Genomic DNA, 11603 nt, shown 5'->3' with positions numbered 1-11603 from the left:
TTATCTTTATAAAAAAGTTATTGTTAAGCCAAAAATAAAATACTTCACTATTTGACATAAATCAAATTATAATAAAAAAATAAATTAAAAAAATTACATAAAAAATGAGAAAAACTTTTAAATAGTTGATTTTATATCAACATCGATATATTTTTTCAAAATTTTATGATATCTTCAAATTTATATTTTATTAAAAAATAAAATCATTATTAATTTTCTTAAAAACACATAAAATCGTATTATAACATCGACAGAGACAAAGAATAAAATAGAACATTAAAATCSAGATGTATCTTGCTGCATTGTGCGAGTACCCTTCTATTAATTTTAAAATATATTTAATAATTTTCAAGCATTCATTATTTTTTGTTAGCTTTTTTCATACAAATTTTATTTATTTTGTTTTGGTGAGTAGAATTTATAAATAAATAAATAATTTTGTATGATATCCGTAAATAAAATCAGAGATTATTTATTTATCTTTTTTAAATATTATAAAACTATTGAAAGTTACAAACATATTTTAGTTTATTGAGATGTCAATAAAGAAAAAAAATGTAGATTGATGAAATATGAAATGATTATTATTTTCACATTTAATTTGGGAGAAATCCAAATTTCCTTCATCAAAACAGCAGGCCGCCATAGGTCCGGTATATCGCATCCCACATGGAAGCCAACTACAAAAGTTTAGGCGTATATATGGACAACAGATCGAAGGGAAGTCACGACCTTACTTGAACAGGATCTGTTCTATAGGCTCGTACTTCTGCATTCTTGATTCCTAAGAAGACAGAAACCCATGTCAGGTTGATGAACCACGACCATGTAACCAGAGCGTGATTAACAGAACCCATGGCATAGTCTATGCCATGGCTAAGTAGAGGATCGTTGTCACCCCATCTGATGGGTTCTGGCATGGTTACATGGTTGCCTGACAGACAATTCTTCATGTTTTTTTGTTTCGAAGAGAAAGTTCAAATTCGAATAGGGTATGAATATTTCTTCCTGTTTATGTTTTCTTATTGCAATGTATATTGGTTTTTATGGATGATGGGTTTTAAGGATCATCGTCGAAGTGCCATCTTTGGTTACATTCTCTCTGGATCGTTCGTTCTTAGGTATATGAAGCTTCTAGAGTTTTAGGCCAACTTAGAGATGCAGAGGAGATGTTCGATGAAATGCCTGAAGGAGATTTTGTTTCTTTTATGATTCATCTTACTTTGATGATGGGCTCATTGTGGAAGCTAAAAGGGTGGTGTTTAAAACCTGTTTGTACAAAGGATAAGGTATGCTAGACTCCTATGATTGATGGGTTCTCAAGAATGGGAAAAATTCTTGGGGAGTTGGAATTGTTTAGGACGAAACAAAGGGTCTGCAAAAAGGTTCATTACTTAACTCTATGACCTCCCAATAATGTAGTAACCTTAGCAGTTGCAGGTTCTAGAAACTTAGAGAGCCATTTTTCTGAACATAAGCTGATGACTTGATGAAAAGTATAGTTTTCATATCATTGGAGGTTGCAATCTTACAATCCTTTTCATTACCACATCTATCTCAACTTTTTCCTTCCCCTTTCTTTGTCGGGAAGTCTTAATTTTTATCACTTTTTACCTTTCATGATTCATAAAATATAGAAACGTGGTCATCGGAGGTTGTCATAGCAGAAACCAAATACTGTAATAGAAGGTGCTTATTTGAACATGTAAAGGATAGACCAGAGATGTTCTCATGGTTTCTAAAGCATTTGACAAAAACTCCTTAAAACCATTTTTTATGCATTAAGTACCGTTTACTGACGCATATTACAAAAACCATTTTTTATGTGTTGAGTACCGTTTATTAAAACTTCATGTAACTAACTGCAGATAAATATCTTATTTTAAATATAAAAAATCTGAAATATAATTAAGATAATTATTGAGTTCTAACAAAATACTTAATTATTTTTTTATAAAAAAGTTATATTATTAAACCAAAAATTAAAACAAATGAATTAAAGAAATACACAAAAAAGAGAAATTTTAAATAATTAGTTTGATAAAATATTAATATTTTTTTTTAATTTTTTGTGATATATCTTTGTATTTATATTTTATTCAAAAATAAAAAAGTTATTTTTTTTCTTAAAACCGTATTATAACATTGACTGAGACAAAAAAAAAATATAAAAAAATATTAAAATCAAGATGTATCTGGTTGCATTATGTGAGTACTTTTCTAGTGTGTGTGTGTGTGAATATATAAACTTGGGATAATGTGAGACATGGTTGTTTTCGTGAGACACGCTCTTTATACTTGAAACTTCACAACAAAACACCGTGAATATAACCTTCACAATGTTTTTGCTGCGAAAATTCGGTTTTTTTTACTTTCACAACATTTTGTTATCAAGTTTCAAGTGTAAAAATCGTGTCTCACGAAAACAACCTTGTCTCATATGATCCCAAGTTTTTATATTATATATATATATAGAGAGAGAGAGAGAGAGAGAGAGAAAGAGAGAGAAAAGAGATGAATGTTCAAACGAGAATGCTAACTATTTAAAAAAAATAAGAAAAAAGTCGTTAATGTACAAAATTACATGTGATTTTACATTAATACCAAAAAAATGGAAGCAAACTACTTTTGAACATGTATGATTTTGTACTTGAATATATATATATATATATATATATATATGTGTGTGTGTGTGTGTGTGTGTGTGTGTGTGAGAATCATGTATTATGAATATATGTGTAAATTAGGGGTGTAAATAATACGATTTTTTATGCATGAAGTAATGTTTATTGAAACATATTACTTAAAATTCAAGATTATAAGAAAAATATGCATTAGTATATCTTATTAAAGCTCCATGTTTAAATTTGTGTAACTAACTGCAGATAAAACATAATCAAATACATGATAACCATCATTTTAAATCTAAAAAATCTAAAATGTAATTAAGATAATCATTGAGTTCTAACAGAATACTAAATTATTATCTTAAAAAATTATTTTATTAAACCAAAAATAAATTAATTCATTTTTAAACTTCAATTAAATTATAATAAAAAATTGAATTAAAAAATTACACAAAAATGAACTTTTAAATAACTAATTTGATACTAATATCTCTTTCTTTTTTCAAAATTTTATAATATTTTTAAATTTATATTTCATTCAAAAATAAAAACATTTTTTTTCTTAAAACCACATAAAATCGCATTGTAATATCGATAGAGCTAATATATATAATAAAACATTAAAATCAAGATGTATTTCGCTGTATTGTAGGATTATCCTTCTAGTATATATATATATATATATATATATATATATATATATATAGAGGTGTGTTATTATACAACCTCTACCATTTGTACAACCAATACAACTCAATCTCAACCATCCTTTAAATTTGATGAATATGTAATTTCATAGAAGTTTTGATTGTTTCCTAATATAAAGTATTGATCATAATTAATGAACCATATTCATTTTTCATAAATATTTAAATCATAATAAATAAACTCTCATCATTTCCATAAATATTTCAATTTATTGGGTTGCATTGGTTGTACAAATGCAATGGGTTGCATTTGAAACAAACTCTCTCTCTCTCTCTCTCTATATATATATATATAACATATACAACCTAATATAGTCATCCAAATCTTGATCAACGGTTACATACATCCAACATTAATTTTGAATTTCTATTTTTTTCCCTAATATTAAAAGATTATTCAAGGGTAAAAAAGGAAACATGTATTGTAGACAATATTTACTATTTTTAAGAAGAACCAGGATGATAGTTTCAGAGTTTTTTTTTTATGAAAGATAACATGAATGTTGTTTTACCGTATTCTAAATATAATCCAGGTTTCATGTACAATATATCATGAATGCTAAAAAGGAACACTTTAACATTATGTTGAAATTGTTTATGTGAAATCTCTTTCATGAGAATGTGACAGATTTCTTTGTTTCATGCTACGAGTTAATAAGATTTCACTATTTCATGATACCTTATCTCTCTCTCTCTCTCTCTCTCTCTCTATATATATATATATATATATATATATTGTAAACATGTAATCATCCGGCAAATATAGCTTAAAATGTATGTGTATCACAGGTAATTATTAAGAAAGGACACGAGATTAGAGCTCTCAAGAATGGTCATAAGAGTTGTATAGTTTTGACAACGATAGGATTGTTGTAATGTGAATATTATCTTTTATGTTTTTGTTCATCTCTGTGATGTTGCAAATGTTGTTTCCATCTTTTGTAAAAGTTTTAATATGATGAAATTATGTTTTAAATCGCTTCCACAAGTTTTTACTTTATCAAAAGTCAAAACTAGTTGTGTACTCATGCAATGTGTCAGGATATGAAAGATTACTAACTGCATTCAAATTTACATTTAATGTATTTGAGTCTACAAAGACAGAAAAGTAGAGAATTTTTGGTCAATAAAAATGAAAATGACAAGAAATGAAAATAGGAATGACTTTTCATTCCCCTAGTTTAACATGAAAATTTGGCTTCTAGGGCAATGAACCCAATATATTATATAAAGCCAAATAGTTCTTTTATTATTATTTTAATTGATTACTGTTTAATACCTCTAATTAAACACCACCTAAGTAGATCGGTAAAAAATTTATTACATGAGAGTTGATATTATCGAATGGATTTTTTTTGGGATGGGATGGGATGGGATGGGATGGGAGGGGAGGGATTTAGGGTCAAAAGATTAAAAAATAACAAAAATAGTGCTTTTATAATAGTGAATAACTAGTTACGCAATCTTGCTGGAAAAAGAACAAATAGGAGTAGTTTACCATACGTTTGTGCGATAAGTACTTATTAGCAAGTATCACCACTCTCACCTATCTTGTGGGCCGACCTTCAAAATGGATTAGTGATAAACATTTATTTCCCGGTAATCGCTTACTGGGTAAGAGCCATCATCCTCACTTGGTATAAAACTATTGATCATTGTCTTCCTTTTTACCAAGTACGATTCTCGTTCCTTGTTATATTCACAAGGTAAGGTAATTGAACTGCTAAACGCTTACCAAGATAAGTGTTTAACAAACAACCCCTTAATCTAAATTAGAATAGTCATTAACACTCATCAAAGAGTAGGACCACGTAGAATGTATAAGATTATAAAAATTCATCTACTTACACTAAATCATGAGTGACCTAATATGCAACAAAGCCATAGGAAAATATATAAAGAGATTGGAAGCCTACCTTGTAAAAGCATGCTCTCAAACAAATGTCCCAAATAGACCACCTTTAAAAACTTGGACTGTTTATTGATCCAAATTATTACCTACCGAACAAATCAACAACCATTATTAATACCTCTGGTGGCTAATAATGAGATTAAACAATTTTGATCAAGAAAAAACACCAACTACATAATCCATACAAACACGATACAAAGACTACTAACATCATATTTCAACAAATAAATATGTCAATCTTTTCATTGTGTATAGGGACGTCCCTAGGGAGGGCAGTACGGGCGCACACCCAGGGCCCAAAAATACCAGGGGTCCAAATTTTTCCCTTAAAATACAATAGTAATCTAAAAGAATTTAATAAATTAACGAAACCTAAAAAATTGTAGCATATAGTAAGAGACAAAAAGATTTTAGTAGATAATAAGGGCCCAAAAATATATCAACTAATTACATTGGAGAAGAAAATAAAAAAAAATTAATTAGTCATTCATTATATGTTATTGTTTATTGTCTCTCTAATTTTTTTATCTCCAACAAGGTCCAATGATATTGGCTATTATTATTTCTATATGCTTGACTGTTTTCGTGCTTCAACAATTCAACGTTAAGATCATGTGCTTGCTATTGCTATATATTTTTTTGTTGGATATTTTTATCAATTTCTGCTTCTATTGATTATTGCTATTTGGTTATGTTGTTCTAATTGTTTTTTGTTGACTATTGTTATCTATTTTTGCTTATACATAAAATATTTTATTATTGTTTGACAATCAATCTATTGTTCTTATAATTTATGACGTGTTTTATGGTTTTATGATTAATTAATAAATTTTTTCCACTAGATGTATTTAGTAATGTCTCTTATATATATCATATTCCATAAACTTTTAATCTTAACATCTTATTTTAGTTGAGCAAAAAAAAAATAGAATTTAAATATTTTCATCAATTGTTTGACTTATGCATCTTTCATTGGGATTCCACCATACCACAAGATTTTTTTAAGTTCTCAAACAATCATTTGTTGAGCTTGCATATTACATGTTTAATTCATTACTTATTCTTACTGGATCTCAATGGATCATCTTTTCTTTCATATTCTTATTAATCTTCATTTGTTGACTTGTCTAGAAAAGCTTGATAATCTTCTTTATTATTAATCTCTCATTGACCCTCATGATTACTTCATACTCACGAATTCTCTTTTTATATCAAAATAACACATATTTCTTGTTATAAACTAAAAAAATTCTTACTTTTTATAAAAATTTACCAACCATAGATTCTATACTCTTGGTTTCAAATTACCTAATAAGAAATACGTAAATTTAAGTACTATCTTATATATTTATAATAAGGATAAATAAGATTTATTTTCTTAGTAAATTATTAACATTTCTTATACTAATGAAAAACACTTATTAATTTTTTTTGCGCCTTTTAGCGATGGCATGTTTTTGCCACAAGTTATAATGACGACATGTTGTTGTTATATACTCTTTCTGATGATAAATGGATTTTTAGTAACGACAAAAGTCGTTGCTAAAAGCTTTGTTTCTTGTATTGGACCATGTTCGCACAGGGGTTATAAAATATTAGAAACGGGCCTGATATTTGCGTACCTAACCTTACAGGGTAAACAGTGTCAAAAACAACTCTACCAAAAATGTTCCTACTTGCAATCGACCTAACGCCAATGAATCACAGTCAATTTTACTTCATTCTTTTGGTACAAACCTCTGATACGTGACCCTCTTAGCACATTCAAACATGGAGAATACTTTTAGTGATAGAGCTTATGAAACGAAAACTTGAGACACAGGAAACAAAAATCTTTTTTTTTTCCGTGTCAAATTGGCAACATAATCACCTACTTTAGAACATGAGTTCTCACCAGATCCAAATGTGGGTCTTTACTTGACCAGGGCCTCAGAAACATAATTTGCATTTGTTAACCTCCGCAATGCAGCTTTTACAGAAGCTGCAAGTTTTATAACCGCATCCATTAATAATGCATCTTTTGAATAGCGAATAGATTTTGATACTTCATGGAAGCTCAAGATACCATTAACCATCTCTTCATTAAAAACAATTTCCTTTACTTATCGCATCTTCATCAAAAACCAGCAGGAGCCGCTATCCTCTGAGGCAAATGAAACGCAACAATAACCACCTATGCACTTATAGTACCAGCACAAGCCAACAGCTACAGTTGTAGTACACTTTAAAAAAATGAAAAAATAGCTCAATGCTTTATTTATAAGATGGTATAGATGTGCAGGTAAAAATAGCAGCATAATTTACTTTAATATGTAATAAAGGCGGCATATTAACAAAGTACATCACTTCATTAAAACAATAAAATATGAATCAAGTAAATGACGCTTACCTGCCCTCTCAAGTTCCAAATTGGACAGAAGTGCGATTTTAGTTGTAAATACAAACAAAAAATAAAAAAAAATGAAACAAGTTGCAAAACATGGCAACGAAATACTTAGAAAACGCAACTTAGAAGCGGAAAAACGATAGGGGAAATAGAATGAATATATTCCTTATTTTATAGAGGTGGAGTTTATCCCAATAGATTTTACATTTCTATGTATATGTGTGTATGATACTCCCTCCATCCTACTATTCGTTCATTAAATTTTTAGTTTGACTCAAAAGGTCAAAAGTACCTGGAAGTCACATGTTCAAATCCAAGGAGGAATAAAGTCCCCTTATGGCCGGAGGTTCAAATATGGTGACTCCGGACTATCTGCAAAGCAGGTGGTCGCCCTGGGATTATTCGCCTCGCATAGCGGGTTGGATATCTACGTTAATAATTTTTTTTAGCTGTTTTAGCTTCCTTTTATGCTCCAATGTCAAGTAAAATGTTTGATCATGAATTGGAACCAACATAATTACACCAAAAAGTTAAATTTCTTGGAAGTATATTATATATTAGCTGATAACCATTCATTACTTGTCAAAACTTCAAGAAATAATTAAAATGAGAAGTATAAAAACACATCTAACAAATGGTATGGAGACATACTTAATCAACGGGACAACAAAACCCGCTACATCTTGAGCTCTGTCTTTTTTTTAACTCTTTTACTGCTACATCTAGAAAATATCCCACTTCTTGTTTTTTACTATGTTTTTTATCTAGTACCAAAATCCAAAACTACTTTGCGTAGAAAACATTGATATATTCTTCACCATTCATTTCTCACTCGCTCTTTTTCATTATCCATCCACTTTAATTCTATTTTTGTATTAAAATATAATAGATTTCTTGTTATTAACTAAAAAAAACTTCTAGATTTAAAAAAAAATTACTAACCATATGAGACCATCTAACTTATATCTATATTTAGGATTTCAAAACTACATTTGTTTTTCCTTACATTATTGACTCCTTATTACATAATATTAAGTGCATGAATTTTAAATATTCTTCTATCTCCGAAACAAGAATAAAATCTCAAGTTATAACCAAGATGACCTTTTGATTATAAGACTGATGGTTCCTAAAAAGTTTATTTTAATCCTAAAAATTCAGAAGGCAATGAAGATATTAACATGAGGTAATATAAAAAGTCAACTGATTTGTATTAGAAATAATTATTGATTGATTTTGTGTCTAAGAATACATGAAAAAATGATTTTATATGAATCATTAATATTTCTTGAATTCAATATTATCTGATGATAAAAACAATATTCTAAAAAATTGTACTTATTGATTAGACATGTTGTATATGACCTACAAAATATGAACAACGGATGTTGATATGAACATGAAGGAAAATGGCATGGTTTTAGGAAAAGAGGCGCGTAAGAGGAGAATAGTAAATGGTATGCGATTGAAAAATTGGAAGTTGATGGAAAACGACATTTTGAAAAGTAAAAGCGCGTGATTGTATTTGTATGTTGTGTTCGGTAACCCAATAGACTTGGCATAAAATAAATCAATCCAAGTTTTCACATACGAAACTACTCTTTCCCTCCCATTTTTATTCTTTTAACTAAGGGGATGTTTGAGATTATTTATTAAAACAACTTATTGATTTATTTCGGTGTAACACCGGTAATAAGCATTTTTAAGTGTTTAGATAAACAATTTATACCGGTGTCAAACCGGTAATAAGAAGTTTTTAAAAAAATTAAACCATTCTAACTTATAATAAATTGATAACAACTTTTGTAGAAAAACATGAATTGTTTTAAATAAGCAATCCCAAACACCCGCTAAATATAGGGTGTTATTAGTTATTTTATGATGAATTTGGTTGTTTAATGTTTTATTATTTTATAAATCTTATTCATATCCTATAGAGAGAGAAGGAGGAGCAGGGTTGAAGGAAGAGATTAGAAATATCAAAATTCATCGGGAATAAGAATTAAAATGCATATATATATATATATATATATATATATATATATATATATATGTTACTTGTTTGCTATACAATCATATATGAATTTAACTAAAAACAAGGATAAAAGGTCCCAAAGTTTTTGAATTACGTGACTAGTTTTTAGTGACGGATTCAGTATTTTTGCTTACTAGGATCACCTTTAAGGTAGACTAAAGACATGTAAAGTCGTCCGATATCTTTATAGCTTAATTACACCGTTTCAATCGATTTTATGTTTTTTCGGTTGATGTCAAGGGATTTTTCTAGAGTTCTATCCATTTTGAAGGACTTTTTCGGTTTTTTTATTTATTTCAATAGGCTTTTTTTTGCTTTTATGGTTGATTTCAAGAGATTTTTTTTTTGGTCAGCGATGGTCGGCTAAGGTTGTGGGGCCACTTGCAGAAATTTACTTGAAGGAACTAAGTAAGAGGTTAGAAAAAGAAAAACTTTTAACCCTCGTAAATTTGTTTTCTTTGTTTTAACGGGGTCCCTTCCCACCTTCTTCCTAACTATAAGTCCGCCATTGCTGGTGTTGTAAAAATATTAAGTTATATGTTTAATTAATGATTTCTATAATCAACCCAATATTCTAAATAATCTAAAAATATATGCATATATTATATAGTAAGTTACATTAATTGTTTATGTGGTTTGCTCAAATTATACTAATTGTTATTGTAGTTTTGAAATTACAGTAAACCTCCTATATACCAAAAAAACGAACATTTTATTTACTTTTTTGAATTTGACATTCATATTATTGTAATTGAGATTCTAGTTTTAGGCAACTTTTGTGCTCCAACAGGTTATTTTAAACTTTTTCTAAAATTGAGAATGAGGATGAGAATGGAAACAAAAACCATCAAATTTGAACAACTCCCAAAAATTAAATATTTAAGAGAGATAAGTTTTTTTTCCCGATGTCCATGTGGTTATAGACCACCTATGATGGATTAAGTCTCTGAAATGAAATGGTTACGAATATGGTAATAGTAGTTTCATTTTATTATAAATTAGGCTTCTTGAGCTAACTCCGTTAAATCTTGCATGCTAGGGACATTTTAGTCATATACCATTTCTTTAACGATTTTTTAATAGTACTTGCTTCAAAGGTAGTTTATACAAGTGTGTAAAACATTTAATAATTTAAAGAACACCAAAACCAACCCCCACCCCAAGAAACTCCCTTTTCTTCGACATCGTTCCCCCTCCTCATTTTCGACTACCACAATCTATGTCACTTTAAGTCTATCCCCCTACTTCGATTTCCCCGTCTCCTGCCACCATAGATCCGAAAACTTTCTTTTTCATTTTTGTTTTTCATCATCAACGTTGGTGGTCTAGCAACTGCAAGTGGAATTACACTCACAAACTCATATTAGATATGGTAACGGAGCGGGGAATGAAATCTTCAACCCCAATATCACTACCTCATCCCTGTCCCACGTGGGTACGAGGAATTGAATCCCATTGCGGCTTTTAGTTGGGCCTATCCACAGTCCACGAGTTTTTTGCAAAAATGGGTTGGTTTTGAAAAAGGTTTGTAGAAATAGGTTAGTTTTAATTTTATTGGTAGAAATAGGTTAGTTTGTGTGGGACCCACTCATTTAAAAAAAATCTGATTTTCTAAATTTACAATTTTTACCCTCCAACTTACATTTTCATTTTTATTTATATCATTTATTTTGTAAAATTTTATATTTAACCCTTATTATATATTATGTATTAATTTATTTAATTAAAATACATATGTTAAAATTTACGTATTATTTTTAAATAGTTATATAATTAAATAGATCTCATCCATACATTCAAATTGATACTAATATCTAATATATTACAATGTTTGAAAATTACGATACGAATTAAACATTAACTAGAACATGAATATATTACAATGTTACGAAATTACAAGATCAAGTACATAAAACATTACAATAAGAACTAAACA

General features: G+C 28.8%; 1 non-coding gene and 1 pseudogene across 1 annotated transcript; one reads left to right on the top strand and one right to left on the bottom strand.

Moving 5' to 3' along the window:
* LOC112525511 overlaps positions 1–920 on the bottom strand; it is a 12624-nt pseudogene extending 11704 nt beyond the window's left edge.
* LOC112503579 lies at positions 728–944 on the top strand. Its single transcript, XR_003068026.1, has one exon. It is a non-coding gene; the product is annotated as a small nucleolar RNA U3 (small nucleolar RNA).
* The last annotated feature ends 10659 nt before the right edge of the window (positions 945–11603 follow it).

Source organism: Cynara cardunculus (genome assembly GCF_001531365.2).
Source record: "Cynara cardunculus var. scolymus isolate 2C chromosome LG 1, CcrdV1, whole genome shotgun sequence".
NCBI classification, from domain to species: Eukaryota; Viridiplantae; Streptophyta; class Magnoliopsida; order Asterales; family Asteraceae; genus Cynara; species Cynara cardunculus.
This window is presented reverse-complemented; position numbering and strand designations above follow the sequence as displayed.